The sequence below is a fragment of the Amphimedon queenslandica genome, unplaced genomic scaffold (genome assembly GCF_000090795.2).
Source record: "Amphimedon queenslandica unplaced genomic scaffold, v1.1 AMPQUscaffold_12634, whole genome shotgun sequence".
Classification (NCBI taxonomy): domain Eukaryota; kingdom Metazoa; phylum Porifera; class Demospongiae; order Haplosclerida; family Niphatidae; genus Amphimedon; species Amphimedon queenslandica.
This window is the reverse complement of record NW_003547130.1, coordinates 15291-22572: the sequence shown is the minus strand read 5'-3', so window position 1 is coordinate 22572 and position 7282 is coordinate 15291. Positions and strand designations below refer to the sequence as shown.

The 7282-nt window shown below is 34.3% G+C and overlaps 1 protein-coding gene and 1 pseudogene across 1 annotated transcript in view; both read left to right on the top strand.

The window, feature by feature from the left end:
• The window catches only part of LOC109587263 (uncharacterized), a 16949-nt gene that overhangs the window by 5745 nt on the left and 3922 nt on the right, over positions 1 to 7282 (top strand). The window lies entirely within an intron of this gene.
• Positions 6403 to 7184, top strand: LOC100634368 (peptidyl-prolyl cis-trans isomerase CWC27 homolog; annotated as a pseudogene).

Below are 7282 nucleotides of genomic sequence, written 5' to 3'. Positions count from 1 at the left end.
ATACCAAAAATTTCCAAGCTCAATTATGGCAACTCCTTTTGTAAAAGAATCAAAACGACACCAGCCACTAGGTTAGTTATTGTATATTGAGTCTGCTATGATCCATTAATGAATTATTCTTTCCATTTTCAATAGAAATCCATGATTTTCATAAGATACTTACTTTACTAGAGAGGCATGGATTTTCTAGTCACAGATATTATGATCTTGGTCTTTATCTGGGTCTGCATTCTCATACACTTCATGATATTCGAAATAATTGCAGAGAAGATGGTGATAGATGTCTAAGAGAGTGCTTGATAGCATGGTTGCAACAAAGAGATGATGTAATGACAGGTGGTCAAACTTATGATGCACTAATACAAGTATTGAGGGAGATGGAAGAGAATGCTGTAGCTGATGGGATTGAAAGATATAGTAAGGAATAATATTTATTATTTATTTTAATTTGGAGGGAGTTATTGACGGTTGTGGCACTTTATTTTTGATCTGCAATTAAAATCACGGAATCATTCATCATTCACTAGGCCTGATGTTATGTTGACGCTGGAATAGAATTTGGTTCTATTCTAGTGGAAAACATGCATCAAAAGGTCAAATCACGTACACTTTTGATTGACTGCTGTATCCTGGCCAAGCATCATAATTGTAAACCTTAATTACCACTTTGCCTCATTTACCTCATAAGCATCATTTCTGTAAAGAAGGCCTAGCTGTCAAGGACTTAGCAGGGTAAAAGTTAAAAAGTTAGGAAAGAAGTACATGTATCTCAATGTAATAAACGACATGGCAGAAGAGGGAAGCCATAATTACAACCAGTTGGTAGTACATAAAACCAACATATATATGTTATTATGTCTAAAACAGAAGGAACTTATCTCAAAGTTTAGCAAAGAGAGAGCTTGCTAGCTGGAGGCAGGAAGCTTAACACAAAATGGCATTGCACTTTTTAACAGTCCAGTTCACAACAATTTACTGGCACTTTCACCCAATTAAATGATGAATTACTTAAAAGCAAACCACAAAATATAGACCCAAAAAATAATACACCCTACGGTATAATGGTATCACCCTAAAATTTTAATTTCCCAAATTTAAATTTGTGAAATTAAATAAGTTCATGTCCATTTGCAATGAACACTGGATAGGTTACAGTGTAAGACTCCCAGCCAAAGAGAATGAAGAATTTGAAAAAGAAGACTAAGATAGTAGAGATAAAGTGCTATAGTTTATTAGTTTGTGAAGAGAGCTTGAATGGTTCCTGAAATGAGATTTTTAGTGCTCAAAACTTAACTGCACTTCATCACTACTTTCTTCAATCATTTTCTAATTTTTTATTTCTTTACAAATCTGTGACACAGGCTAGAAAATATACCATAGGGTGCCTTTTTTCGAGAGCTGTAAATTTCACGGATTTTGCAATTTTTTGAAGATTCATGAAAATTATACATGTACTTCCGCAAAAATCAAATTAATATGGTACAAGATGGCAGACGGCATAAATTCACAAAAATTAAATCCACAAAATAAAAATCCGCAAAATCTAGAGCCCTCAAAAAAAGGTCCCCTACGATATACAGCAGTCAGTAAAAAGTCTGTGTGGTTTATTATACCGTATAGGGGTTATATTTCACTGGAAATAAATTTGGCGAATTTTGCGTTTTCATTAAATTTGCAAAATTAAATTCCACAAAAGAGGTGTGGCACACTAGTAAATATGGCTGCAGAAGGTAGAATTCGTGAAAATTTATACCAACAAATGGCAAATCTGGACAAATTCGTGAAATTTTATACCAACAAAATAAAACCCCTATATGGTAGTTGATGAAAGGTTAATATTTTATATATGTAAATATGATTTTTTTAAATATTAATATTATATTGTGTTTACATTAAAATTTAGTTAGAGTAATTGACAGTCCACCTAAAGAGAGACACACAGTGCAACCCGGTGAATTAGGTAAATAAATTAATAAATAGCATACATGTACATGTACTATATAAGCACCTTTTCTAAATACATGTACATGTAAACACCCATCACCAATGTTTTCATAGTGCATATTTGAAGTGTCCCTGATTTCTAGGATGGTTAGATACTACTTGCATTAATTGTGCTTAACTCTTGCTTATATGTATACATTTGAAGTTGGAAATAATTTTTTTATCTACATGAAACTAAATTTTTAATTCTTTATCAAATAAATACTTAGGCTCTTATTCAAGGAGAAATACAGTACTTTAATCTAGACTGTATGTACATGTACATACATGATGCTTCAGAATATCTTTTGTCCACTATAGGAATCCAGGATCTTGTAGAAATACTTGATTTACTGAAGGAGCATGGATATTCTGGTGTCAGATATTATGACCTTGGTCTTTATCTGGGACTGACTCATCATACACTTCATGATATTCAAAATGAGTACTATGGAGATTTTGATAGATGTCTAGCAGAGTGCTTGGAGGCATGGTTGAAACGAAAAGATAATGTAGATAGTGTCGGTGGTCCAACTTATGATACATTAATACAAGCATTGAGGAAGATGGGAGAGAATGCTGTAGCTGATGGGATTGAAAGAGATTTACGAGGTAAGGGTTTTATATGATACATATTTTATTCATGAGTTTTGTCTGTATTGAAGCAATAACAAAATAGCAACCAACCTGCCCATGTCCTTTATGTAAAGTGGGTGTGGCCATGGCAAACAAATTACCAAAATGGTGGCTTACACGTTAGAAAAGTTCTGAGCTTTTCAATAGCAAGAAAAAGGTCTCTATGTACATGTATGATTATCAGAATGAGAATATGTGGTTGCATGGGATGTGTTTGTCTTGAATTATAAAAAGTATTTATACTACTGTTATCATAGTCACTCCCTCAGTAGCTACAAATAGCCCACCACTGATAATCCTGTCCCTCCCTTTGGCTTGATTCAATAATATTTTTTTACTTTCATTATTGCAGGACATATTGTACCACCCACTGCTAACCCTATTAGTACTAAAGACACTCCAGCTGCTGACAGAATACCAGACACTCAAAATCCACCCACAGAAAGTATGTATTATTAGGGCCAGGAGGCCATGGCCCCCAATAAAATTCTTAACAATTGCTTTTAAAAATCTATTTGATATTTAAAAACTTCTAATATGCATGCCACCATCATGCAACACTTGTGGAATTTCCCTGCCCTCCATTGTTTTATTCTCATGTATAAAAAATTGTGCAGGATTTAGAACATATTCACAAAACCACACAAATTAATTCCTCACTAACTTTTTCAGCCATACAGTAATAATAATTATTATTACACACAGCTGTATAATATAAGGCCATAATAAATAAGCTTTGATCTTTTCATTTATGTATCATTTGGTTTACATTGATCACAACGTATCACTTCATATCGATCCACCTCAGATGAAATGCTAATTGATTGATGCCCATTAATTTGCCCTAGTGTGAACACTATATGCACATTAATGATTATAATCTCATATAATAGTGTTACTTTATTTAGGAAAAATAGAAGAATGGCTGAAAGAAGGTGAAGTTGAGCTAGAAATCACTCGTATCAATATGCATGGTGCACCTGGAGCTGGTAAAACGTGTTCACAACACCTCCTACTTAATGAGCCACCACCATCGTCTACTGATAGTACACCAATAGCTTGTCCTGCTGTTAAAGCAACAAGAATATCGATTGATGGTAAAAATAAGTGGGAGAGGGTTAAAGAAGAAGATTTACTTAACCAGCTTGCATCTGATTTTAAAGAAGCACCAAATGAAACGAAACATGAAACAACATCTACAAAAATCAATGAAGCACAAATGTCATCTGATCGTTCAGGTGAGCCATCACTGGAAGATCCAACCAAAAATAAACCAGCTGAGAAGAAACCAACTGACATGGAAGTAATTAAAGAAATTTCAGATGCTCTTGAAAAAGGAAATGCTAAAAATTTAAGCAAAAATTGGGTTTATTTTATTGATTCTGGTGGTCAACCAGCATATCGAGAGTTGCTGCCTCTTTTTACAAGAGCAGCTGCACTGAATATCATCACCATTGATCTTACCAAAGGTCTTGATGAGAAGTGCAAGTTTCAATATCGTATTAGTCAACATATGTCTCCTATTAATACAGATCTGAAGTATTCTAATCGTGATATAATACGCTCAACAATTAGCTCCGAAGCTATGTTGAATTCCATCAAAATTCCTTATGTCGCTGAACCTGAAAAGCATAAAGGTATTCATGCTCGCTATCTTGTACTTGGTACACGTAAGGAATTGGTAACTGAGGATGAGCTAAAAGAAATGGACAAAAGTCTGATAAGTAGTAGCTCTAGCCTGGACCTTAAAAATATCATTCAGCGTATACCTGAAAAATCGATTATATTTCCAGTTAATACGTTGCTCCCTGCTGGGTCTGAAGAAAGAGAAGAAGCTTGTGTAGAGCTTTGTACTGCAATTTCAAATTGTAATCTCAAAATGAAAATTAAGTTACCAATTCGATTGTTTGCTTTTGAGATTTCACTACAGAGAGAAGCTAGGAACAAGAAACGAAGTTTTCTTACAAAAAAAGAAGTGATTAAAATTGGTGAGGATCTTCTACTTGATGAATCAGATATTGATGATGCTCTGCAATATTTACACAATGTCACTATCATTCTTTATTATCCTGCTGTCCTACCGAATATAATATTCGTTGATCCTGAACCGATTCTTGATGTCCTTTCACGTCTAATAGCTATCACATATATTGATCAATCTAATCTGCATTTAATTGCTAAAGCAACTGATGAAAGAATACGTCTCAAAGAATGTGGCCTTTTTAAAGAAGACCTTTTAGGAAAAATTGGTCAGCAAAAAATTTTTGATAAAGATTTTGAATCATCTCACATGATCACTCTTCTAAAACACCTCCACATCATTGCTGAAATTAATAGTGAAGGGACAGGGCGAGACTATGCTGAAATAGGAGCAGACTATTTTTTTCCGTGTGCATTACCATCTTGTGACAAGCTCAATGACCCACCAACAGAAATACAACCACTTCTCATAGCATGGGAGATTAAAAATAAGGGAACAATAACTCTAGCCATCCCTCAAGGATTATTTCCTTTAACCATTGTACACCTTTTGGGACAAAAGGATGTAGTAGACTTCAGTCCAGTGGGCAAGGAATATTACAGATGTCATGATGCCATGTCACTTCGTGTTTACAAAGACTACACTATAGATATCATCAATCGCTATACACATATTGAAATCCATTTTGATGGTTGCAAGAATTTATGTCCACAAATTCATGAATTAGTCACAGATGCTATCAAAAAAAGCAGCAAAGATATTAACGTCAATGATGATCATATTTTTGCATTCAAATGCTCAATCGGCGAACATTGTTACTGCATTGTCAAGGAAGATGAATCTTCAACCAGGTGTACTCAATGTCGATCACACTGTAAAGTATTACAAGGTGATGATGATGATAGCTACAGATGTTGGTTTAATATTCCTCAATTAACTAGTCCAGGTTAGTAATGTTTTAAAGATTGCATATGAATACTTTCATTATTTGGAAGTTACTGTTTTTGTCATGTTTACTTATTTTTTAGGAGCTAAACCATCATTAGAAAGGCCACCTACTACAAGACCCACAGTGCCACCCACTGGATTATTAGGTGAGTATAATATTAAATTAAATGACATACTTTAATTTACATGTTATTTCATTAGGTACCACTGATCTTATTGATGTACTTGATGTACTGGATGATCATGAATATTCTGGTGTTGAATATTATGATCTTGGCCTTCGTCTAGGACTGCACTCTCGTACACTTAATGTTATTAAAGAAAATAACAAAGGAAATGTTCGTAGTTGTCTAAGAGAATGTTTGGCAGCATGGTTGGAACAAAGAGATAGTGTAATGAGGAGAGGTGGTCCAACTTATAATACATTTATAAAAGCATTGAGGAAGATGGGAGAGAATGCTGTAGCTGATGGGATTGAAAGAGATATCAATAGTAAGGAATGAGTTTAATACATTTCATCTTATTTGATTGTTTCTATTTCTCTTTTCTGCACTTATGCAGAAAATGCTGTAGCTGATGCGATTGAGTTTCATTGAAAGAGAAAGTAAGGACTGTAAATAATGATTTTAATTTGTAATTACATTTTATTATAGCAAAGAAATGAGATGGTTTCATTAGAAGTAACTCTCTATGATTTATACACAGCACACATTATTATACAAATAGTTTTTTTGCAAAAATATAATGTTTTCATTTTAAATATTTTATCCATGTGAAAGCATGTGGTTTAATTATACGGGGTATAAACGGAAAATATACAGAAGTGGGAAGAGGGCAAGAGACTCTCTCCTAAGTCGAAGAATGAGTTCCATATATATAACAGAGCCCCCTACTAAAGGAAAGGTAGTTAATCCAGCAGCAGCAGCTGTATTAGTGACTACTGGCCCCTCCCCTCAGGTACTATTAAAGACCACACTGGGTGATATTGATATTGAACTGTGGTCCAAAGAGGCTCCTCTGGCCTGTCGTAACTTCATACAGTTGTGTTTAGAAGATTATTATAATGATACCATATTCCACAGAGTCGTTTTTGGTAATGGATTAATTATTATTAATTAGTGGGTGGAGTTATAATTATTAATTAAGTAGAATGACCTATTGATGTTACGTTGCTTTCCTACATGTACATGTAATTTTTATCTCTCTCTCTCTCTCTCTCTCTCTCTCTCTCTCTCTCTCTCTCTTTCTAGAGTTTGTAGCTCAAGGTGGTGATCCCACTGGTACAGGAGAAGGTATTAATTATTAATAATTATTTATACAAATACTTTTTATCTTCTCTTCAGGTGGTGAATCTATTTATGGTTCGCCATTTAAAGTGAGTCCATTGTTACCATGACAACCCTCTAACCACACCCACTCTAATTAACAGGATGAGTTTCATCAGAGACTCAGTTCAATAGACGTGGTCTGGTGGGAATGGCCAATGGAGGAAAGAATGATAATACCTCACAGTTCTTTATAACGCTGGGAAGAACTGATGAACTTAATAATAAGAATACATTATTTGGGAAGGTGAGGGGTGTGGCTAATAATGGTTGATGGGTGGAGTTTATGTTAATTGATTAATTAATATTGTGTTGTAGGTGACTGGTACCAAAAAATGGTTCCAAAATGACTCCCAATTTTTATTACATTTTCTGATACATATTGATGTCCTAATACTGTGTAGAAAGT